Source organism: Phascolarctos cinereus, unplaced genomic scaffold, assembly GCF_003287225.1.
Source record: "Phascolarctos cinereus isolate Bilbo 61053 unplaced genomic scaffold, phaCin_HiC Scaffold_7;HRSCAF=346, whole genome shotgun sequence".
NCBI lineage: Eukaryota > Metazoa > Chordata > Mammalia > Diprotodontia > Phascolarctidae > Phascolarctos > Phascolarctos cinereus.
The window spans coordinates 55,457,879-55,483,050 of NW_027556180.1; the positions used below are offsets into that span (position 1 = coordinate 55,457,879).

Consider the following 25,172-nt stretch of genomic DNA (forward strand, 5'->3'; position numbering starts at 1 on the left):
TGGTGAAGTAAATAATCCCATAAACTTCCCTATCTCTAAACTTGGGATTTCATTTACAGTATTGTTTGGTTAAGTGAAATATACATGTGATAAACTTAGATGCAAACTGCTTCTATTTAATTAGTTTTTGTGGCCTCCTGCATATCAGTTTCTGTAAAATGAGAGGGTAGGACCAGTCTGTAATTCTATAAAAGAATGATGGTGTGTAGTCTGTTTTTGGACAGCTTTAATTTGCTTCTAATTATGAGATTCTGTAATAGAAAGTAAAAGAGGTAAACTGTTGAAGAGTAATTTATTTTCCCACTTTCCCCCATTGTTTCATAACCTAACGTATGCTTCTTTCTGCAGTTGAGTTCACTGGACTCTCAAAACCGCGTGGCCCAACACACTTTGTGCAGGTTCCTGTTTCAGATGGTCAGGAAGTAGACATGAAAAGTACCCCTTACTTAAGTGTAAAATCCTTTAGAATGCGATTAAGGGCCTAAGAGTAATCAAAAAAGATAGCCTAAGATTCCAGGATGAAGAGATCTTGGAACATTCCAGTTAGGTTTCATGAAGGCAGTTACACCTGCACTGGTCTTTGAAGGAAGAGAAGTATTTCAGCATAAGGAAACATGAGAGGAGTCTTCGTACAGCAATGGAGGATGGCTGTTGAAGGTAGAAGAAGACAAGATGAAACCAGAAAACTAGGAAGTTCATTTTGGCTGGATCAAGGATTATGTGAAGGAGAGTTTTATGAAATTAGACTGGGAAGGTGAATTGGAGCTCTCTAAATGTCAAGATTATGTTTTTATATTTTAGCTAATGAAGAACCATTTTTTTTTAAATAGAGAACTAACATCAGATGTATCCATTAGGAAAATTATTTTGGCAGCATGTATGAAGGATGAAAGGGAGAGGCAAGAGATTTGTTACAGAAGGTTTATAAAATACCAAGGAAAGATGAGGGCTTGAGCTAGAGTGGTAGAAAATATGAAATGGAGGAAATTGGGTACAAAAAGGTATAGTAAAACCTGGGTTTTGTGGAGATATGTGGTAGAGACGTGGAGTTTTTATATACCCTTCTGCTGCTGCACTGTGTGTGGAGACACTCATTTTGTTTGGTTTTGTCAAGTTCAGAATTTTAAAAAAACAAAACGTCACCTCAGTTGACAGCCTTCTTCAGCATGAAGTAGTGAATTTATTTGGCTCAGTCACTAGCTCTTTATATATACTGTAATTCAGACTTATGAATTCAGTGTAGTGCTCTTAATGATACTTAGAATTTATACTAATTATGTTCGTCATTTAAGCAGAGGTTTTTTTGGGTTAATTGTTAAAACACTGGATAAAACTGTTTAAATGTAAAAAAACAAACCCAAAAGTTCAGTCAGAGTAAGCATTTATTAAGCGCCTACTATGGCCAGGTACCAATACCTATGCAAAGCATTGAAGATACAAGAAAGTCAAAAGATTTCCCTGTTCACAAGGATCGTATAGCCTAATGGGTGAGACAGTATGCAAACAACTATAAATTGAAGATAATCCACAAAGGTAAGACATTAGCATTAAGGGGAACTGGGAAAGACTTCTAGCAAAAAGTGAGGTGGTAGCTGAGGCTTGAAGCCAAGAAGTGGAGATAAGGAAGAGATATCCGGAATGGAGACGGACTGTGAAAATGAAGAATTTGGAGATGATCTACTGGCTCATAGAAGGCATAAAAAAATGAGGAAGAATGGAAAATTAGGAAAGTTAGGAGAAGGGGTCAGGATATGTGGTGTGTTTTAAATGTCAGTGGAGGATTTTATGTTTGATCCTGGAGGCGGTAGGGGAGCCAAGATAGAATGGACATGACTTGTCAGCTGATTAGTTGGATGAGGTTAAGGAAGAATGAAAGAATGACTGAGACTTTTAACAAGAATGTGGTTTTTTTTTTTTTGCTGGGCAATGGGGTTAAGTGACTTGCCCAGGGTCACACAGCTAGTAAGTGTTATGTGTCTGAGGTCGAATTTGAACTCAGGTCCTCCTAAATCCAGGCCCGGTGCTCTATCCACTGCGCCACCTAGCTGCCCCAAGAATGTCGGGTTTTTACACATGCTAATGCTGTCAACAGATTTTGGAGGGAATATGATGATTTGACTTGGACAGTTGTGTTGGCAGAATTGTCTAGCAGGCAGTTGGTGATATTGGACTCTTTAAGAGGAAAGTTTGAAGTAGGCTAAGAAATGCAAAGAGGTGGTAATTGAAGCCATGCCCTCTGATGATTGAGATTGAAAGAAGAGAGTATACAAAGAAAAGGCATGCAGACAGTGTTGATGAAAGACCCCTGAGAGGAAAATGAGGAAGAATGAGAAGGAGCAGTTAGAAAAATGCTAGAAACTACGTTGGAATGGATCCTCAGCCAAGTCATAAATCTGGTTGTAGAGAGCTCCTCCTCTCCTACCAAATCTATCCTATCCTTGAAGACCTCTAGGGAAAGAAAATATGCTATCCCACAAGGTAGCCCATTTCACTTTTAGATTGGACAGCTCAATTTATTAGGAATGATTTCCTTAGACTGATCCCAAATATATTTCCTTGTAACTTCTAGTCTAGTGCCTAAACAGAACAAATCTAATTCTCTTATATGACAGTCTTTTACATATTTAGAGAATGCTGCCTTCTCCCTCAAGTACATCCCCAAGCGAAACATCTCTATTATCTTCAACAAATTCACACATTGCATAGTTTCTAGTTTGCAAGCATTCCTAGATGTACTTTTAATTTGTCATTGTGTCTTTTAAATATGTGGCTCCCAGAAATGGGCGTGGTACCTTAGATGTATTCTGAGCGAAAAATACCATGAGACTTACTTTCTTTCACAGACAAAGCCAATTATATTGAAATCATTAAAAAAACAACAAACCAAAACCTCAAATTTGTGAACCCCAGGTTAAGAACTCTTGTTTTAGAGATTCTCTTTGTAATGATATAGCCTTACATTGAATTAGCTTTTGTGGCCTCCCATCTCATGCTACCATTTCATTGTGCTTTCAGTCTACTAAATTCACTCCTCACCCCCCTTCCCAATTCAACAAAACCCTTAAAGTTTTCTGAACTGCTTTTATAAACTATTTTCTAGCCAGTTACCCATTCTGTATATGTGTAGTTGATTATTTTGAATTCAATTTCATTATTTCCAGTTTATCCCTATTAAATTTCGTTTTTATAACTTGACCTTGTCATTCAAAAATTTCCTAAGCATACTTTTGAGGATTTTATCCAAGCCATTTATTGACATTAAGAAGAACATGGTAAAGGTTAGAGCCCTGGAACATTCCACTAAAACTGTCCTTTCAGGTTGTCATTTATTAATTAGTCAGTTTTACCTACAGTAATTTAGTCAGTTCTAAATTACCCTGACTATAATGGAAAGAGTGCTAGACTGAAGTGAAATTTGGGTTTCAATCCTATCTTTTTCACTTGATAACTGTATGTTCATGGACATATAAGACTTTCCTGAGCCTCAGTTTTTTTCAGAAAAATAAGGTTTAACCTGCTAGGGTTGCTGGTGAGTCCCAAGAGAGTAAATCCAAAATGCTTTGCAAACCTGTTTTCTGTGTGTGCTCACACATTATTTATTTATTTATTTGGAAGTGTAATCATGTAGTGGAAAATGCATTGGACTTTGTTTTAGAGTTTGAGGTTAAAATTCTGTCTTGGACACTTGTGTAGCTAAGTGACCTTGGGCAAAATCTCACTAAGACCCAGTTTTTGTTATCTGTAAAATGAAGATGTTAATGATATCTTCATCCTGGAGTTGTTTTGAGGATCAAGTGAAATAATGTATTGAAAATATTGAAAGTGGAGCAGAAATGTCAGCTATTAGCTATTCTGTGTACCTCAAAAATTATTACTCATAAGAGATTTTGCATCATGTGTTATGCTGAAGTCCATATATGGTATGCCCATGGAATTCCCATACAATCTAGCTTTCCTGTCACAAAAGAGAAGTAGGTTAGTCTGGGACAATTAAGATCTTGTACTGTCTCCTAGTACCTTTCCCTTTCCCAGTGTTGACAAATCATGTTTTTTAATTATCCATTCTAGCATTTAAAGACTTTCCACAAATGTAGAATTTGATATACATTTTTTTGACCATTGGAATGGTATTTGCCCAATTGTTCATCAGCAGAGCTCTCGTGTCTGCTAGATTTCATCTGGAATCACCAGCAATAGTTCAATAAATACACCGACAGATTATCTTAGTACCTGGAGGTAGAATTTTTTAATTGGGCTAAGTAACTGAGAACAGCTAAGTACATGCTTATTTCTTTAAAGATCTTGAATTCCAATTCCATATTAGGCCATTTCTCTTGGCAGAGAAAATGGGTTAAATATTGAGCATTCTCTTCATTGTTGGCTTGTCCTATTCTTTTCTTGTCCTCTTGTTTCTAACAAAAAAAGGTCTTTTATTGCAAATACAAGAAATTTTTAACTTATAGGATTTTTGGCTTTTGGTTTCTGTTGTTCTTTAAAATGCTTAATAAAAACATGACTTGACACACATCCCTGCTTCCACTCCCTAAGAGAATCCTCCCTTGTAACAAAGAGGGTAGAGTTAAGCAAAACAAATTAATACCTTGTCCATATTTGATAATAGGTATGGCTCATTCCATACTTGTGGTTCACCTCCTCTCTGTTAAGAGGAGAGAAGCATGCTTGACTTTCAGTCTTACTATAGAAAGGCATTAGCTCAATAATCCATTTTGTTGATGATGGGGAAAAGAGAGTTAAACTGAACTCCTAAGGCCAGTATACCCATCTGTCAATATACCCATCCAAAAAAAAAATGAGCCAGGGAATTTAAACAGGTGGTAATAATTTCACAGGTAACTGAGCCTTGCTGGATTCATGTTTAGTATTGGTCAGTGAGGGATATGTTTTGTTCAGAAGGAAGATTAGTTAAGATAGTAGTAGTGTTATACATGAAGAAGGTTAATCACTTATCTTACTAACTTACTAAGAAGTGACATGGTGAACATTTGGGGTAAGTCTTAAAGGAAGGGGACACTGAGATGATGTCCGAAGTATTGGAAAATTCAGTATAGCATAATGGGCCGATTGAAAAACCAGGATGACAAGTTTTTGGTACATATTGCAAAGCTGAGAAAGTTGTGGTGGGGGATTTAAACTATCTGGATAGTCTCTCAGTTTTATTGTGCTAAAATCAGCTTGACTAACTATCTTTTTAATATTTTTTTCAATAGTGTATTCTCCTCACCTCCCCCTACTCCCTTTTAAGAGGAAAACGAAACTTTTGTTTCAAAAAAAAAAAAGACAACAAAAAACACTCATTCAGTTAAGTAAATTCCTGTATTGGCCATGTCCAAAAATGTGTGTTTCACTCTACGTGTTTAGTCTACCTCTGTGAAGAGGTGGGAGTATTCTTCACCAGTCTTTTGTAATCGTGGTTGAACATCAAATTCTTCAAAATTGCTTGATTTTATGATGTCATATAAATTGTTTAGTTGATTTCTGCTCACTTCATTCTGTATCAGTTCATAAAGTCTTAGGTTTCTCTCAAACTATCTTTCCTCATTTCCTGCAACACAGTATTATTCCATTATATTCACATGCTATAATTCAGCCACTGTCCAATTGATAAGGCACCCCAACCTTAGCTTCCAGTTCTTGGACATTGCAGAAAGATATTTTTGTATATCTTTTGTAGGTTTCTTTGGAATATAAGTATAGTAATAATGATTGTTGTTTGTCCTTCATTTCTTGGCAAGGAGAATAGTAATGGTATAGCTGGGTCAAATTGTATGCATGGTTTATTAACTTGGACATGGTTCCAGATTGTTCTTTGGAAGGCTTATGCCAGCAACTAGATCCAACAGTGATTTAGATTCCCTCCCTTCCTTCCTTCCTTCCTTTCATTCCCTCCCTCTCTCTCTTTTTTCTTAAACTCTCCTGTCCCTTTCTTCCTGAAAACTGTTTATTCATATCCTTTGATTATTTATCAATTGGGGAAAGGGTCTTATTACAAATGGGAATAAGTTCCTCACTTGTCTTATATAGTATCATCTTTGAGGAAGAAGTTGAAGCAAGTAGAAAAGTATGCTGATCTGAGTTTCATTCTTACTGGTGGCTAACAAAGTTGAGGTGACAGTACTCGTGGGTCAGTAACTGACAGGTTACTAGGAGGAAAGCACCTTGGAAAAACTCATTTTCTTTCCCCGAGGTCTTAGAGGAAGGAGTAACTCTTTTCCTTGTCAAATTCCATATATGCCCTTGATCTCGTTCATTGCCTTTTTGGTGCTTACTTCAAGCATTCCTTCCTTTTCCTTTTTCTAAAAACTTTTTGTTCCTTTACGTGCTCATCTCACCATCCTTTTTAATATAAATTTTATTTTGATTTTCATCTCAAGTGCAGACTTTTAAATTACATAGGCAAGAAATTAAGAAAAAGTATACAATCTAAAACCCTGCTTGTTCTGATGATCTAGTCCCTAAGTGAATAGTTTATAGCTTTCATTAGAGGTAAGAATATTTCCTTTTTTAGCCTTTATGTCTTTTCTCTTAGAGAAGAAAAATCTAGAAATCTTCAAAGAAAGGGATGGTTCACTACGGCAGAGATGTCAAACTCACAGATGTGCCCCAGCAGAACCAAATTAAAATATAATTGAATGTTTAACAAAATAAAAATACAACATAGACAGTGATAATTTGTAGTTTTACAAGTTAGTATTTGGCCTGCTGGGATCCATTTCTATTTGGATTTGACACCACTATGCAGTCAAACTCAAGTAGAAAAGAGGACTTCTAAACTGTAAGGATTCCTGAGGGGTGTGTATTGTCTTAGAAAACTACATATTAACATTATATTGTGTTTTATATTTGTTTGTTTTGTTAAATTTCCCAATTACTTTTTAATCTGATTGGACCTCATTCAGAACACATGGTTCTTCTGTGTTAGAAATCTTCAGATGCTATAGAAAGGTCAGAAAAGGTGACTATGAAATTCCTCACAGACCAGACTACAAGGTAGTTGCTTCCCATTTGTGTGATGAAGTAACGTTTGTAATATATTTCTGGGAATTAGGGCTAGCTTCAGTTTTTTCATCTAAAAGTGGAGAATGATCAGACTATGTTTGCAAAAAATTCATATTACTTTGACAGAGTAGTATCTGTATTGTCCGTAATTTCTTGATACATTTTGACCATTATCATATATATGTGTATACACACACACACACACACACACACACACACACGCACACACGAAATAAATTTGTTACTGTTAGAAACTCCTTGGTTTTAATGAAAAATTTTTTTCTTGGTTCTTTACTTGCTGTATATTTCATATATCTTCCCATATTTCTTTGCTTTCTTCATATTTTTTGTTGATGGTCCATTCTCTTTTTTAATATTGGTATTTGTGACAACTACAATAAAAGTCTTCTACTTCTAATGATAATTCTTTCCCTTTACTTTTAAAAATAATCAGTATATGAATGTTGTTTACTGGTAAATTTATAGCTATATTTTCTACCTCTCCTCATTCCTATTTGTAATATATTAGCTTTCAGTTGAAATGATATTACTGTTGGACCTTTGTTAATTGAGCCAAAACGCTGATAGTCTTTGATATTTATTTACTACGATGTTTTTTGAGTGTTATATGTTCCCCTCTTAGGTTGTAGAATTTAGGTTTTACCAATCTTGGTGAGATATGCCCACAAAGTTTTTCTAGCTGAAGGATCCTAAAGAGAGGCCTGAGGCACAAGGCTGTCTACTGGATTTTCTAAGTATGGGGGGATGGGAGGGAAGTGAGGACTGGATGACATGCTGAATCTTTAAGGGTTAATGTTTTCAACATTTAATAAAATTTTACCTTATTGGAGTTCATTTCCCTCTCCATCTTCCTTTTGGAATTTACCTGTAATTGCTCCATAATTTGTGTGATTTGTGTTTTGTTTGTTTTTGGAGAATTAATGCTGACTGGTCATAGAGTGACTACAGTCGGCTATGATGTTGATTCTGTGACTTCTTTACTTTTTATATACCCCCAGTGCCCAAACCTTTATCCTTGCTTCTCTCCAAGCGCTTATCCTATACCCTTCTTCTCTTCACTGCTAACCTTCTAGGAGTAGTTTATATTCTCTACCTCCAGTTCTCCCTTCCTCTGCTTTCTAGCTTCTTGGTATGCTTCTGCTAAAAGTGATTTCAACTTCACCAAAATCCAGTGACTTCCTCATTGTGATTTTTCTGATAAATTCAGAGGTTATTTTCTATGGAATTGTCAGTAGAATAGAAGTTTTTGTTCATGTCCCTACATGTTTAATATATTTTTTAATGAAAAAAAATTTAAAGGGAGGAGCTTAATGTCATAAATCATGGAAAAAAGGAATTGGGGGGGCAGAGCCAAGATGGTGGAGTGAAAGCAGTGACTTGCTTGAGCTCTCCCCCAAACACCCCAAAATACTCAAAAAATGGCTCTAATCAAATTCTGAAGCAGCAGAACCCACAAAAAGACAGAGTGAAACAGATTTCCAGCCCAAGACAACCTGGACGGTTGATCAGAAAGGTATATTAAACCGGGCTGGGCGGTGTGGGCATGCAGGCCTCAGAGGACTGAATCGTGGGCAGCTGTGGAGATTTCCAGACTCCTCAATCTACATATGCCAAAGACAACTTAGAAGGTCAGTGGGAAAAGTCTGTTTCTGTGGTGCTGAGACAGGAAGGCAGGGTCTCAGCTCCATTCCCCAAGAGCGTGGCCCTGGGGGGGGGCAGCTGCTTCCTGAGCTTTCTGGCCCATAGACTGAAGGGGAATCCAGTGGCTGATCAGAGAGGGACTGCAGGGATCTCTTTGCCAGTGCTGAGGCAGGAATCTCTTGCTTTGCCCATGTGTGGATCTGGGTCACGGCGCTGGGTGGTGGTGCTGGGGTGAGGAGGAGCGCTGGCTGCTGTGGAGCTTGTAGTGGCTGTGGACAGGAACCCCTCCTCACAGTTACAGGACAGAAAGAAGTACTTGTGGTCACAGGCCAGGAAAGGAGTAAACACCTCGCCCCTTATCATACCACCTAGGAAGAAGTGAAAATTTACAGGTCCCTACAAGTATCTCTGAAAACAGCTGTACAAACCCCCCGAAGCTTGGGACAGTACATTCTCCACATTGGAAAGATCTACCTTAACAAAGAGTTTAAAACTCAAGTAATTGGCTGGGATCATGAGCAAGCAGTGCAAAAAGAGTCAGACTATATTATCTTACTTTGGTGAAAAGATCAAAATATACAACCAGAAGAAGACAACAAAGTCAAAGCTCCTACATCCAAAGCCTCCAAGAAAAATATGAATCAGTCCCAGGCCTTGGAAGAGCTCAAAAGGGATTTTGAGAAGCAAGTAAGGGAAGTAGAGGAAAAACTGGGAAGAGAAATGAGAGTGATGCAAGAAAATCATGAAAAACAAGTCAACAGCTTGCTAAAGGAGACCCAAAAAAATACTGAAGAAAATAACACCTTAAAAAATAGCCTAACCCAAATGGCAAAAGAGGTCCAAAAAGCCAATGAGGAGAAAAATGCCCTAAAAAGAAAAATCGGCCAAATGGAAAAGGAAGTCCAAAAGATTACTGAAGAAAATACTTCCTTAAAAATTAGAATAGAGCAATTGGAAGCTAGTGACTTTATGAGAAATCAAGACACTGTAAAACAAATCCAAAAGAATGAAAAATTAGAAAACAATGTGAAATATCTCATTGGAAAAACAACTGACCTGGAAAATAGATCCAGGAGAGAGAATTTAAAAATTATTGGACTATCTGAAAGCCATGATCAAAAAAAGAGCCTAGACATCATCTTTCAAGAAATTATCAAGGAAAACTGCCCTGATATATTAGAACCAGAGGGCAAAATAGAAATTGAAAGAATCCACAGATCTCCTCCTGAAAGAGATCCCCAAAGGAAAACTCCTAGGAATATTGTAGCCAAATTCCAGAGTTCCCAGGTCAAGGAGAAAATATTACAAGCTGCCAGAAGGAAACAGTTCAAGTACTGTGGAACACAATCAGGATAACACAAGATTTAGCAGCTTCTACATTAAAGGACCAGGGCATGGAATATAATATTCTGGAGGGCAAAGGAGATAGGATTACAACCAAGAATCACCTACCCAGCAAAACTGAGTATAATCCTTCAGGGGAAAAAATGGTCATTCAGTGAAATAGAGGACTTTCAAGCATTCTTGATGAAAAGACCAGAGCTGAATAGAAAATTTGACTTTCAAATACAGGACTCAATGGAACATGAAGAGGTAAACAGGAAAGAGAAATCATAAGAGACTTATTAAGATTGAACTGTTTACATTCCTGCATGGAAAGATGATATTTATAACTCATGAGACCTTTGTCAGTATTAGGGTAGTTGGAGGAAAAAAATTATATGCATGTATATGTAGATAGATAGATAGAGGGCACAGGGTGAGTTGAAGATTAAGGGGTCATATCTGGAGAATAAAATTAAGGGATGAGAGAGGATTATACTTGGAGAAGAAGAAAGGGAGAGGTAGAATGGGGTAAATTATCTCACAAAAAAAACAGAAAAGTCTCTTACAGTGGAGGGGAAACAGGGGAAGGTGAGAGGGAATGAGTGAATCTTATTCTCATAGGATTTGGCTTAAGGAGGGAATAACATACACATTCAATTGGGTATGGAAATCTGTCTTACCCTACAGGAAAATAGGGGAATGATAGAGAGGAGGGCAGATTGGGAAAGGGGTAATCAGAAATAAATACTTCTGAGGAGGGACAGGGTCAAAAGAAAGAATAGAATAAATGGGAGGGCAGGATAGGATTAAGGGAAATAGAGTTAGTTTTTCACAACATGTCTACTATGGAAGTGTTTTGCATAACTGCACATGTACAACCTATATTGAGTTGCTTGCCTTTTCAATGAGGGTGGGTGGGGAGGGAGGAAGAGAGAAAATTTGAAACCTAAAGTTTTAAAAACATGTTTAAAAAAATGTTTTCACATGCTACTGGGAAATAAATATAGGAAATGGGGTACAGAAGTCTATCCTGCTCTACAGGAAAATAGAAGGGGAAGGGGATAAGAGAAGGGGAGAGAGATAGAAGAGAGGACAGAGTAGGGGAAGGGATATTCAGAATGCATGAGATCTTGGGGTGGGGGAAGGGGGGAGATGGGGTGAAAATTTGGAACTCAAAAACTTGTGGAAGGGAATGTTGAAAACTATAAATAAATTTATATTTTAAAAAAATGAAAAAAGAAAAAGGAATTTAGGCTTGATTAATAGGGAGCCATTTAGGTCTTTGAACACAGGAGTAAGAGTGAGTAGATGATAACACTCTAATTTTTATGTAGAAATGGAGAAAATGAAGGTAGCATCCTTCCTAATAATAGTGTTGGAATTTAGTTAACATTTGAAATGCAATAAATGCTCATGGAGAAATTTGAACGGAAAACTTAAATAGTGACTTGGGAACTAGGGGCTGAGGTATAGGAGTGAAATGATGGAACAAAGTTCTTAAAGCTCTTTCCGCAGCCTTTTTCTTTATTTTCTCTACACTGTATAATTTCATCTTTACGTTATGTGTACCATGATGTCCTTTACTCCTGTCCTTGGGAGTTATAGTGTAGCATGCTTTACCCTTTGTGCACCTTTGTGTATCATTCTCTTGTGATCTTCTTGCATTCTTCTGAGACGATACTGTTACATGCCAGGTAGCAATAAATAAAATGGTGTTAGTAAATTTAAGTGGCTATTATCAGTGCTGTCAGTGGTTTAGGGGAAGGGATTAGTTTACAAACCCAATAGAGGGATTGCTGAGTCAAAGATAATAATTTTGTAAATTTTTTTTACATAATTCAAAATTTTTTTTCAAAATGGTTGGTCATATCACAGCAGTGAACTGGTGTTCCCATTTTCTCAATCCTTGCCAACATTGGATTTTTACTAATTGATTTTGAGTTGATTGTTCTAATTTTCATTTCTCTGAGTAATGCTACTTTTTAAAGTATATTTTCATGTATATGGTTTATGGTTGGCCTTTCATATTTTGAAAGCATCATTTGATGCTTCTGTTGGGAAAGATTTAATCTTATAGCTGTTAATTCCTTATAAATTTCGGCTCTCAAGACTTTTATCAGAGATATTTAATTTACAGGAATTCCCCCCCCCCCAAGTTTATACCTTATTTTCTTTATTTTGGCACAGACAAGTTTGTTCCTTATCCATAATTGTGAAAGATCACCTTCCGTACGTAGATCATGGTTTGATTTAATACATATAGGTCATTTATCCATTTTGTAGGTAATCTGGCAAAGTAGATGGAGATTTGGGAAGAAGTGGGTTCAGGTCCCACCTTTCACACATACACTGTGTGTGTGTGTGTGTGTGTGTGTGTGTGTGTGTGTGTGTGTGTGTGCCTTGCCAAAGGTTCCTGGAAATTCTCTGTGACTATAAATTGCTAAGTAGATGCTAATGTACATTACTAAAGCAAGTTTTCTTCAAGTTAGAGTTCCTTCTCTCAGGGAAATCACAGGTCTTGCACAAAAAACCCCTCAAACCCATTTGTAATTATGGAGTTTTGTTGGCCCTTGCTGAATTCATATTTTCAAATTACTTGGCTAAGATTAGAACTGCATCTTTGATTGAAAAAACAAACCACAATTTATGGATGTGCTTGCTAAGCCACTGTAAATGATATTTGAAAGGTTGCAGGAAAAGATAGAGGACTTTCAGGACTGTAGGACATGTGTCCTTATTGACAAGAAAGGGAAAGAAATATACTGTCTGTAGATAATATGCTAGAGAGCATGATGTGATTCCTGGCAGAATTCTGAAACATTATTAAAAATGGTAAGCAAACATTTAGAAAAGGAGAGAACCAGCATATGGTTTCAGCCAAAAATCAGGTCTTGTCTGACTAACCTTATCTCTCTTTTTGACAGGATTACTAAACTGATCTAGATAATGGTGTAGATAGGTTGCTTATATTTTCAAACATTTTCAAATTTAATAAGGTATCTCATGCAATTCTTGTGGAAAAGGAGAAATTTGATTGCCTGATGGCATAGTTAGGTGAATTTGGAAATGACCGGTTTCTGATTATTTATTGATGTTTTCCTGTCACCTTGGAAGGAGAGCTCCAATAAATTCCCCCTGAGAGTTGTAGTGGGCTCAGTTTGTGGTAGTGACTTGGATTATAGGATAGATAACTGTCCTTGTCAAAGCTAGAATTTTACTCATAAATGGGAGGAATTACTAACACTGGATGACTGTCAGGTTTCAAAAAGTTTTTGATAGGCCAGAACTTTGGGTGACTAGTGTTTAACCTGGTGAAGAGGAAAGGGGCTAGGTGGGAGTAGGAGTGGGATGGGGACATAAGTGACTTCAAATATTTGAAGGGCTTTTATTTGCATCTGTTAGAATTACTTAATGCTTTCCTTAATTTTGCTTTCTGACACGAGGTTAGATTATATATTATTTCTAAGTTATAGTTGTTGCCACTTGCTATTTTTGCACATTGTCATCGCTTCCTTTAAATTTTCAGTTTTGTGGATACATCCTGTTCTTCTCCATTTGTTGTACATTTTCCCTTTCTCATTTCTAATTTTTAGAGTTGATCAATCAATAAGCACTTATTAAGTTCTTATTATGTGTAGTGTGCAGCTCATTTTGCTCTGCAGCACAAATACAAATACAAATAATTAGACAGTCAGGGAGCTTACATTCCATTGAGGAAAAACATGTACTTGGAAAAGCTTATAGAGTAAGGGGGCTGGACTTGTGATTTTATTGGTATGAGAAAATTCCCTCTACTAGTGCTGATCGCTCCTAGCTGCTTCCCTACTGTTTACAACTATGCTCATGTCTTCTCCCATCCTCTAAAAATCCTATCCCCCTAATTGTTGCCCTGTATCACTCTTCCTTTTTGTGGCAAAACTCCTAGAGAAAGCTGTCTACAGTAGGTGCTTTCACCTTCTTTACTCCCAAACTCAATGGAAACTACACTCTCCAGAGTCAACTAAAGTTCTGTTAGTCACCAAAATCTAGTGATCTTTTCTCAATCTCAGCCTTCTTGACCTTTTTGCAGCCTTTGATACTGTTGATCATCCTTTTCTCCTTGGTTTTCATGATTCTACTTTCTTCCCATTCACCTTGGTATCTGAATGGTGCTTTTCAGTCTCCTTTTTTTCATCCCTGTTACTCCTGTTAACTGGATTTACTCTGCTCTGTCCTGGGCTTTCTCCTCTTCCTCTCTACTATTTCATTTGAAGATCTCCTCAGCTTCCATTGTTTGGGTTATCTTTATGCTGATGATTTGAAGGCCTTATCCAGCCCTCACCTCTCTGCTGACCTTCTTGAATCTCCAGCTGCTTTTTAGACATCTTAAACTAGGTGTCACATAGAGTCCTGAAACTAACGTTCCAAAACTGGAGTCATTATATTTTTCCCCAGACCCTCTCTTTTCCTGACTTTCCCCTATTACTATTGTTCACCCAGTCACCTTAGCTAGCACCCTAGGGGTCATTCCTGACTCCTCACTCTCACCCACCATATTTAATCTACTAAGACTTGTTGATTTTTACCTTAATAAAACCTCATCCCTGCACTCCTCCTATCCCCCTTCCTCACCAGCGCAGGAGGCCCTCATCACCTCATGTCTGGACTATTGTAATAGATTGACTGCTTGTCCTGCCTTCCATAAGGCTCTCTCCACTCCTGTCTGTCGTCTTCTCAGCTGTTCTTAATAAAGTACAGGTCTGACGGTGCCGCTTTCTTTCTCCATAAACCTTAGTGGCTCTCAGTCACTTCTAGGATCAAATAAATATGAAATCCTGTTTGGTGGTCTAAGCCCTTCCTAATCTATCTCTATTGCCGCACCCCCCCCCCCCCCCCGCCGCTTTGGGCAATGTTCTGACATCTTATACACTCCACCTCCCATTCCCCTTGTACTGTGATCCAGGGTGTCACTTGAATAAGACATTCTATCTCTCAACTCTTAAGTGTTTTCACTGGCTATGTCCTGTACCTGAAATGCTCTCTCTAATCTCCATTTTCTGGCATCTTCTAACTAAAATCTCCCCTTCCACCACCTGCCTTTCCCAGTTCTCTTTAAGTGTCTTCCCTCTGTTAATTTTTTCCCATTTTATCTTGTATCTCCCTTGTTGGTAAGTAGTTGTTTGCATATTGTCTCCCCCATTAGACTGAGCTCTGACAGTAGGGTCTGTCTTTTGCCTTTCTTTGTATTACCAGGGCTTATAGCAAAGTGCCTGGAACATAGTAGGTGCTTAATAAATGTTTATTAGTTGACTGCTTCTAACAGATATGGGCGGTTTTGATTTATGAATTCCTAAGATATAGACAATTTAGAGCTAGCTCTCAGTTTCCTCATCTATAAGATGAGATAATGATAGTAGATAATAGCATCTATTCCCAAGGTTGTTGAGGGAATCAATTGAAAAAATAAATGTAAAGTGCTAGGCAAACCTTGATGTGCTATATAAAACCAGTTATTATTATCATAAACTTAATCCCTGTCAGTCACTTTTGAGATCGTAAATTTAAGGAAACTTTTTTCAGTCTTGCGGTTTTGTTTTAATATTTTTGTGTCATAGTCTTTGATATCTATTTGATCTATTCCAGTTTTCGTGGATCTGCTACTGGGGTAAGGTTTATTATTTTCTCTTCTAAGCCAATTAAATCTGCTCCTGCAACTTGTATTTCATTTTTTTCTCTCGTGCTCAATTTCTTCTAGTATTTGAGTAATGTTTCTGGAAAAAGTCTTCCCACTAGTCTTTACTTACAGTTGTTAGAGAGTTACTTTCTCCTTTTTGGGGGCATCTTTAGATATTCATTTACTTATTTCCTGCTTTAGTTCCTGAATTGGTACTTTGTGCCAGGACAACTTGTTGACTTTTGGATCATTTGGTTGGCCTTTGATCACCCTTTCTGTGCTGACCTCTTATTGTTGGGATTAAACTTCTTGAATCTTTGAGGTTCAGTATTCTGGATCTTCAGGACACTCTCAGACATCTCAGGATGATGGAGTGTTAGGAACCTCTGAAGCCTAGCCTTCCAGTGAGTGGTGTGGTATTGTGCTGTCACTGTGTGGTGACCTTTGTCTTTTCCTGGGCCTTTCTGGTGCCCTTAGGTTTTCTAATATTTCCTCCTTTCTGTCCCTCCCCTTTTCTTTTCAACTCATCTTTGAATCCCCCTCCTCCCACCCTCTTTCTTAGGGGACACTCTACTCTTACTGCTTTTAGACTGTAGAGCCTTCCAGGATATATAGGTATCCTTGTTTTATCTCTGATCACATTGTAAGGGTGTTCTGCACTGACAGCTCTTGCTTTTTGACTTCTAGTGGAAGAAGTCATGTATTGTAGTTTCTTATTGTATTTTTTGATCCTAATCTAGTCTGCTTGGAATTTAGCGTTTTGTTGGGGTAGGCATACTCAAGCTGGGTGGTCTGCTTACTGTTCTGGGGAGCTTATTGACCAGAAGTCTCTGTAGAAGGCTTTGTATAAACATTGCTGCTTGGGTTATATTTGTTAGGCAGAGGTGAGGAAAGGAGTATATTCTAGGCTTGGGGTCTATCAAGTACTGAGATGTGTAGGAATGGGAGGGTGGAGTACCTGTGAAGTTTAGAGAGAAAGCCAGTTTGGCTGGAGGGTGGGGTGTGGAAAAGGGAGCAAAATAAAATGAGAGTAGAAAGGTAGATTCAGGGTCTGGTTGTGAAGGTCTTTCCAAGCCAAGGCATTTATATTTGACCCTAGAGGCAATAGGTAGCCATTGGAATTTGAGAAGAGGAGGGACTTGTTAACTGAGTGGAAGCCAAAAATCATTTTGGTAGCTGCATAGATCAAGATTTGAGGTAGTCTAGGTAAAAATTGATAGGTGAATGAACATGTTTCTTTTTACCAACAAAGCTAACTAGTTTATCAATTTTGTTAGTCTCATCAGAAATCTGCTTTTGAAGATTTCCATATGGCCACCATAAAAGGTTTACTCATGTTCTGTTCATTGCTGTAATTTCCTTAAACAAAAGTTTATGTTTCTGTTGGATTTGTCAAGGCCTGATTGAAGAAGGCTGGTCAACTATAAGAGTAGAGGGTCATAGATTTAATATGGGAGGGGGGGAGCCTTTGAGGTAATAGTAATATTGCAACATACTGTGTTGGTTTTGCATTTCATTTAGCCTTTTAAGAATTTGGATTCTATACAGTTTACTGTGTGTGTGTGTGTGTGTGTGTGTGTGTGTGTGTGTGTGCGCACGTGCGTGCATATATAGGCATATGAGTGTGTTGCATAATGTATTTGTGTACTCCAATAATTTTTTAATCATCTTAACGACTTCAAATGTTAATTTCCCTAGTTACTCATTATTTGCATTCTGGTCTTACTCTCCTTGCTTAATTTTTAATGGTTTGTCACTTTATGCATCAAAAGACCTTGAACTAAGTTTTTTGTTAGGAGGAAAGAATGAGTTTCTTGAACATATGAAGAATAGTGGTACTCACTTTTGTAGGATAGGCAGTTTTCAGGAACAAGCTGATTTCCATTTTGGGGCAATCTCATTTTAACCCTTCCCTTTTTGTAATTGCTGAGTAATCTTGTACAATTAAATTTGTTTTCTGATAAAAATTTCTTTGGGATATTTGCAAGATGGTATATTTGGTAATCAGATTTGTGACTTTTCGAGTATGAGGTTCCTTTTTGTAGATATTCTTTGGATTTTATCGAGTTTTACTTTTTTGTCTTTAAAAAACGTTTTCCTCATTTAACAAAAATGCATATTCTTTACCTCCTTCTACACTCCCAAAGAAAAAGAAAATACCGTTGGAACAAATACTCAGAAATTAAGCAAAACAAATTCCCACACTGGCCATATCCCAAAAATATATGTCTCAGTCTTAATTCATAATCCATCAGCTGTTAGGAGGTTGGGCATTTCACTTTTAGAGTGTTTATGTTTTCCAAGTTGTTTGTCTTTACAGTGTTGTTATCTTTATATAAATGACTCTTCTGGTTGTGCTCCTTTTCTGCGTCAGTTCATATAAGTCATCTGAAGTCTCTCTGTCATCATTTTTTACAGAACAGTAGTATTCATATGCCATAAATTAGTCATTTCTCAATTTATGTGTACTACTTGTCATCACAAAAAGGAGATGCTGTTAATATTTTCTTGGACAGAATTCGAGAGATATTGGAGGATGGAAGAATTTCTTGTGTCCATGAGGTTACAAGAGTCAGACAGAACCGAATGACTGAACCAACAGCATTAATATTTTTGTGTATATGGATTCTTATCCTCTTTCTCAAATTGCTTAGTGAAAGGGTGTTCTCAGCTTAATTATAAGGCATAATTCCAAAATGCTTTCCCAGAGCATTTGTGCTGATTCCCCAGTTTACAATGCATTAATGTGTCTGTTTTCCTGTAGCCTTTCTGGCATTTGTCATTTTCCTTTTTGTTCAACTTTGCCAATATACTGGATTTGAGGTTGAACCTCAGAATTGCTTTGATTAGTATTTGTCTAATTATTAGTGATTCATATCCCTTTTTTTCCATATGGCTATAGATAGCTTGGGATTTTTTTCCCCCTTCGTACTGCCTGTTAATGATCTTTGACCATCTTATCAGTTTGAGAATGATTTTTGTCCACATTAATCTGAATTAGTTCCCTATAAGTCTTAGAAACAAGACCTTTATCAGAAACTAGCTGAAAAGATTCTCCCCCCTCCATTTACCTCCTCTTCTAATTTTAGTTGCATTGGTTTTTATTTTTCTAAAACCTTTTTAATTTTATAGCAGAAATTTCCATTTTACCTTTTGTGATCATTTCTTCCGCTGCCTATAGATCTGAAAGGTAATTTCTTTCTTGCTCCTTTTATTTATGTTTGTCATATCTCCTGTTCAGAGCTTATCATTGTATATAGTGTGACATATTGGTCTGTGCCTAGTTTTTGCCAGAGTACTTTCCAGTTTTCTAGAAGTTTCTGTTAAATGGTGAAATTTTACTCCAGTATCACAGTGTATTTAGATTATTAAACAAACAAAAGGTTAATGTGCTTATTGGAAGCACATTGTGTGTTCTATACCTACTCTATTCCACTGATCAGCTACACTTTTTTATCCAGTACCAAATCGTTTTGGTGATTACTACTTTGTAGTGTGGTTTGAAATCTAATACTGCCTCATTCCTTCCTACCTTTTCATGATTTCCTTTAAAATTCTTGGATCCCCCCTCCACCCCTCTGTCATAAGGAATTTTATTATTTTTTTTTCTAGCTCTATAAAGTAATTTGATTGGTATGGCAATAAATTATTAATTTAGATAGTAATGTTATTATATGGGCTCAAAGAAATTGTTTCTTGAGTTATTTAGCTCTATTTTTATCTGTGTTAAGAGTGTTTATAGTTGTATTTGTCTTGGCATGAGTATTCCAAAGTATACATTCTGTAGTTACTTTAAATGGAATCTCTCTCATACGTACAGACACACAAACACAAGTTGTTGTTTTTATTCAGTCATTTTCGGGCGTGTTCTACTTTTTACCCTATTTCAGATTTTCTTGGCATGGATACTGGAGTGGTTTGTCATTTCCTTCTCCATTATATACATAAAACATGTAAATATGTGTGTGTGTATGCATATACACATTTATTGTGTGTATACATACATGTGTGTATACTTGCTTATATATACACATACATGCTTATAATGAATATATGCACGTAAATGTAAGTGTGTATGTATGTGTGCACACACACACCATTTCTTTTGCTAGTTCATTTTACAGGTGAGGAACTGAGGTATATAGGGTGACTCACCCGGAGTCACACAACTAGTAAGTGTTTGAGACCAGATTTGAACTCCTGACTCTAAACCTAGTGTTTTATACCTTGCACCACCTAGCTTCTGGGTTTTGTTGATAATATAGAAATGCTGAATATGGTTTTTTTTTTATCATTTAACTCTTCCATGATTACTGTCGTGTAAAGCATCATAATCATACGTGAAAGGTGATAATTTTGTTTCTTTGTCTATACTCCCTCAATTTTTCTATTACTAGTATTTCTAGTACTATATCAAATAGTGATGGTGGTAATGGTCATCCTTGTTTTACTTTTAATGTGACTGGAAAGACCTCCAATTTATTCCCATTTTATATATAGGGGGGAAAAGGGCGGAATAGGAATAAGCATTTATATAGTACCTGTACTGTGTTCTAAGCACGTTTAAAAAAATGGTCTTATTTGATCCTTGTTATTTGATTCATCAAGGTAGGTGCTGTTAGTTTTTTAATTTTTAAATTTTTTTTAATTTTCACACAGCTAGTAAGTGTCAGGTGTTTGGTTTGAGGCTGAATTTGAACTCAGGTCCTCCTGACTTCAGGGCCGGTGCTCTATCCACTGTGCCACTTAGCTGCCCCCAAGGGTCTCTGTTCTTTTACAACAGTACTGTTATGATATGTTTTACATGATGGAACATGTATCATCTATAACAAATTGCTTACTGTCTCAGGGAGGGATATGAAGGAGGAAGAGAGAAAATTTGGAATTTTAAGAAAATGAATGTTAAAAGTCACATGTAACTGGGGAAAAAATAACATGAAGAGTCTATAAAAATATCGTTTTATTGTTACTATTTTTTAATGAAATTTATTATTTCTATGATTTTGAGGGGCTGTTTTTGGTCAGTGACCTCACTGTTTATTGAGGGGGTTGTGTGTACATAAATATAGTTTTGTGTGGTGATCCGTAAAAATGTTTATGTATTTATTTTTCAGTATTCATTTGTAATGCCCTAATTTATGGTTAATTGTAGTGGTTGCACAGCTGAAAAATATGTATGCTTTTTATTTCCATTCATTAATTACCTTTGGTCTGTCATATGACTTCTAAAATTCTATTCAGATCCTTAACTCTCTGTGTGTGTGTGTGTGTGTGTGTGTGTGTGTGTGTGTGTGTTTGAAAAAAGTACGTTAAAGTCCTCCTTTATTACACTTTTAGTTTCTATTTATATGTCTAGCTTGAAACCTAGCTCTACAACTCTAATTCTGTACCTTCAAACTTAAGTTTTCTTTTAAGTATATAGGTGCTACATCATTTGGCTCATATTTTGTATGGATATTCATTGTCTTTGTTACTTTTCAGTATGGTGTTTTGTTATTTATTTTTTAATTGTATTTTAAAAATTAATTTATTTTGACTTATCAACAATCACTTTCATAAGCCTGAGTTTTAAATTTTTCTCCTTCTCCCTCCCTGAGATGGTGGGCGATCTGATATAGGAAAAACTTTTTTTGTTTGTTTGTTTTTGCTAGGCAATGGGGTTAAATGACTTGCCCATGGTCACATAGCAAGTAAGTGTCAGTCCTGAGACCGCATTTGAACTCAGGGCCTCCTGATTTCAAGTGCCAGTGCTCTATCCACTGTGCCACCTTGCTACCCCTGTAATGTAGTTTCTTTATCTATTTTAAATCTCTTTGTGTTGTTGCCTTCCCTGAGAGCATTATTTTTACCCTTGCCCTTTTTTTTCTTAACTTGTACTGAAGCTTAATAAATTTTGTTCCAGTCCCTAGTTTTCACTCTATATTAGTATTTAAAGTTTCAAGTATGTTTCTTGTAAACAACATCATTAGATTCTGTTTTCTAATCCATTTTGGTCTTCTTCCGTTATATGAATGAGTTCATCCCATTCACATTCCTAGTCATGATTTTTAATTGCTCATTTCTCTCTATCTTATTCCTTTAGTTTTCCTTCTCTTTGTTTCTCTGCCCTTCTTGATTGAGAAGAGGGTAGTGAGTGAATGTGCAGTCTCAGTGCTCCAGGTTTGATGAAATTTTGCTTCTCTTTCCCTGCCCCTTTTCTTGAAGTGTGTTTTGCTTAGAACCTTTTATTCCCCTTCACCTTACTCTTCCTGTGCCCCTGTTGAATAATATCTATTTATGCACCCAGCTCTGTGAGTGTATTCTAAAATACTTTGATCAGTTCAGATGAAAGTAAAGTTCCAAGTGGTCACCCATTTCCCCCACCCTTTTTCCCTTGTTTTAATTTTTACTTATGTATCCCAGTTATGTAAGAATTTCCCCCACTTCACCCTCTCCAGTGCATTCCTTTCCTTTTCTTAATTTTAATATTAAATCCACTCCAAAGACTGCCCCATGTCTTACTAGACTCTCTGTGACTCCTGATGTATGATCATATGTATATCATCTCCTGATATTAAAATGTAAACAATTCATCTTACTTTATTCCCTAAGGATTACTCTCTCAAATTTGCCCTTTTCTATTTGTTTTGTGCTGGTATTTAAAGATTTTATGTAATTTTTGTTTTTTCTAGTCAGGAATGTCTGGAAGTCCTGTATTTCATTAAAATGGTCTGACAAAACCCATGGACCCCTTCTTAGAATGCTGTTTTCAAAATGCATAAAAAAAATTTAGAATCGTAAAAGAAACAGAATTTTAGTGAAAATAATGATGTAATTTCCCCTCATTCAAGTTCATAGACTCCTGAAATCTGTGCATGGATTACTTTGGGTTCTCTGTGAACCTTAAGTGAAGAATTTTTACCTCTGAAGAATCTGTAGTGTCTTTGGTGTGGGTACTCTTTACCTACCCCACAATCTCAGTCATCTGGAGATTTGCTGCGGCCAAAAACTTTATTCCTTTGAGGCCAAATTGATGAGAGATTCTTCTCTTCTTCCTCTTCCCCCCTCCCCCTTCCCCCTTCCCCCCTCCCCCCTCCTCTGTTCTTCACAGTTGGGGTTAACTGACTTGCCCAGGGTCGCACAGCTAGTAAGTGTCATGTGTTTGGTCTGAGGTCGTATTTGAACCCAGGTCCTCCTGACTTCAGGGTCGGTGCTCTATCCACTGCGCAAGACATTATTCTTATATGACCTCATTTCCAAGAGTATTTCCGTTTTGGTATGCAGCACACCCTGAAGTTTGGACTTCCAGCCTTGCTTTGTACCGTGATGAAGCTTTAGAGACAACTTTTTTCGAAGACAGATCTTAAAACTAGCATTTCTAAAAAATACTTCCTGAAGGAAAACTTGCTTTTGCCAAAATTTTCTTACCAAATTTCAATTGGAGCTTGTTAGAAACTAAAACTGCTTATTGCAGAATTATTAAAATCATAACACCAGACCAACCTTTTTAAGTAGGTAGCTCCTGCTATGCTGCTAAACTTTTGAGACAGGAATTGTGGGTTTGGGGGGAAGCAATATATAAAGTATATAATTCAGATTAAAATTCATTTACTGTTTTTAAAAAAACCAACAAAAATGAAATGTCAAACATTGAAGTCACCTAGCAATGACGAAAGTATTCTACAGAAGACCTTAAACTACTCTTCCAGGTTAAATAAGTTTAAAATGAGTAAATAGTAAATAGTAAGTTTGTCTTACAGATTGTGTTATCATTTTGACATCAACTAATTTTCAAAATAGAGAGCTTTACTAATTAATCTTTTTGAAAGAAAAAAGTTGTGCTCATATACTACATAAGGCTGATGTTTGAGGCAAATCAAATCAAAATGATTCTAAGTATAAAATACTGTGTGACTTATGTCAAGCCTCTGGTGTTTCATTTTCTTTTTCATTTAAATGGCAGAAAACTAGGAAAAGCTATAGAGTAGAACATTATTTGAAAATGGCTGTCAGTAGGAAGACTTGTGAAGTGACTGACTACAGTAGTGTGGATGAAATAATCTTAAAGAGTCAGCAAAACACTGGTCAGATCCAAGTCAGTGTTAGTGCCATCCTGTCAGTGAGCAAATGCCTTTCTGTTCAAAATGGATTAACTTATTTTGGGGGGAATTTGTGTTGTTAGGAAACTTACTAGGAAATATCTATTAAAGCAAAACGGGGTAAGAAATTTAAAAAGTGGAATTTGGGGAAGATTTATGCAAGGTAGTGAAGAGATGGGACAGCTTCAGTGAAGAATTCTGTCATTACAGTTAAACATGGCAGTTCCTTACTTTTAGTTGAGTGTCACTATTTTCTCTCATTCTTATCAATTTGACATAAGCTTTAGCTTAAATATCTGTTGGTAGTATTAAGGCAGAGTGCTAGGTTTAGATTCCAGAATCTAGGTTTGACTCTATTGATACATTATAGTGGTGTGATGGACAAATCTCTTAATTTTTTCTAGGCCTCAGTTTCTTCATTTCTGTGGTGAGGGACTTGGACTAAAAGATCTCAAAGGTGCCTTCCTTGTCTAAATCTCTGATCCACTGGTTTTAAGTAGTCACTCTTGTTTTATTATTGTGAATTATTTGAAGAGAAATTTAATTGGAGTCAAATGAGTATTTAGGAAAGTTAAGAGAAGAAGCCATTGTAGCCAGCTTTTGATTAATTCTGATAATTCCTGGTTTTAATATGAACGACTCAATTTCTCAGAAAATCTTAAAATTTGAGCTTAAATTTTTACAAAGTTTTATAACAAATTGTGACATTCAAGGTTGTTGGTTTCCTCAGCCATTCCGTACTGCCTCTGGTATGGTTGTCTGAGCCAGTACCTTTAATGTTAGAGATCTTATTAACAGCAAAATAACCCATTCTATTTTCTTACAGTTTTACTTGTTGAGAAGTTTTTTACATTGAGCTGAAATCTGATGCTCTGTAATTTCTGCCCATTAGGCAGCATTCCTTCAAATATTTGAAGACAAGTATTATTTCTAAAGGTTTTTTTCCAGTCTTTTCAACCTATTTCTATGATCTTGATTTCTGGTACCTTAAACTTGCACTGTATTCCTCTTAAAATGTGGCACTTTGAATTGAGCACAATACTTTTCAGGTTTAGTAACAAGCTAATGAAAAATTAAAATCTGTCAATATAAAATAAAACTTAAACCTTTCTTCTGATTATAATTATTTTCTGTCTTTTATTATAGTCCAGGGCTACACAGCTTGCCAGCCCATGGGCCACTTACGGCGAGTTGTACAGGCCTGTTAATGGTCATTCTTAGTAAAAGTCCACTAAAACTTATCTTCAAAAAGGTTAACATAATTGGTGGAAATTGAGTTTTTGTTGTCTTGTTTTGGGTGGATCAAGTGTTTCAATGGCTAATTGAAGGCGTTAACCTTTTCTAGTTCAGGCTGTAGACTTTGGGACCTGAAGTGAGTGAGTTTTAGTTGAATGATTATCTTCAGAGAAGAGGGTAATCCTTCAGCATGACTCACC

The 25,172-nt window shown here is 36.6% G+C and overlaps 1 protein-coding gene across 13 annotated transcripts in view; it reads left to right on the top strand.

The window, feature by feature from the left end:
• TRIP12 (thyroid hormone receptor interactor 12) overlaps positions 1-25,172 on the top strand; it is a 181,013-nt gene that overhangs the window by 32,820 nt on the left and 123,021 nt on the right. The window lies entirely within an intron of this gene.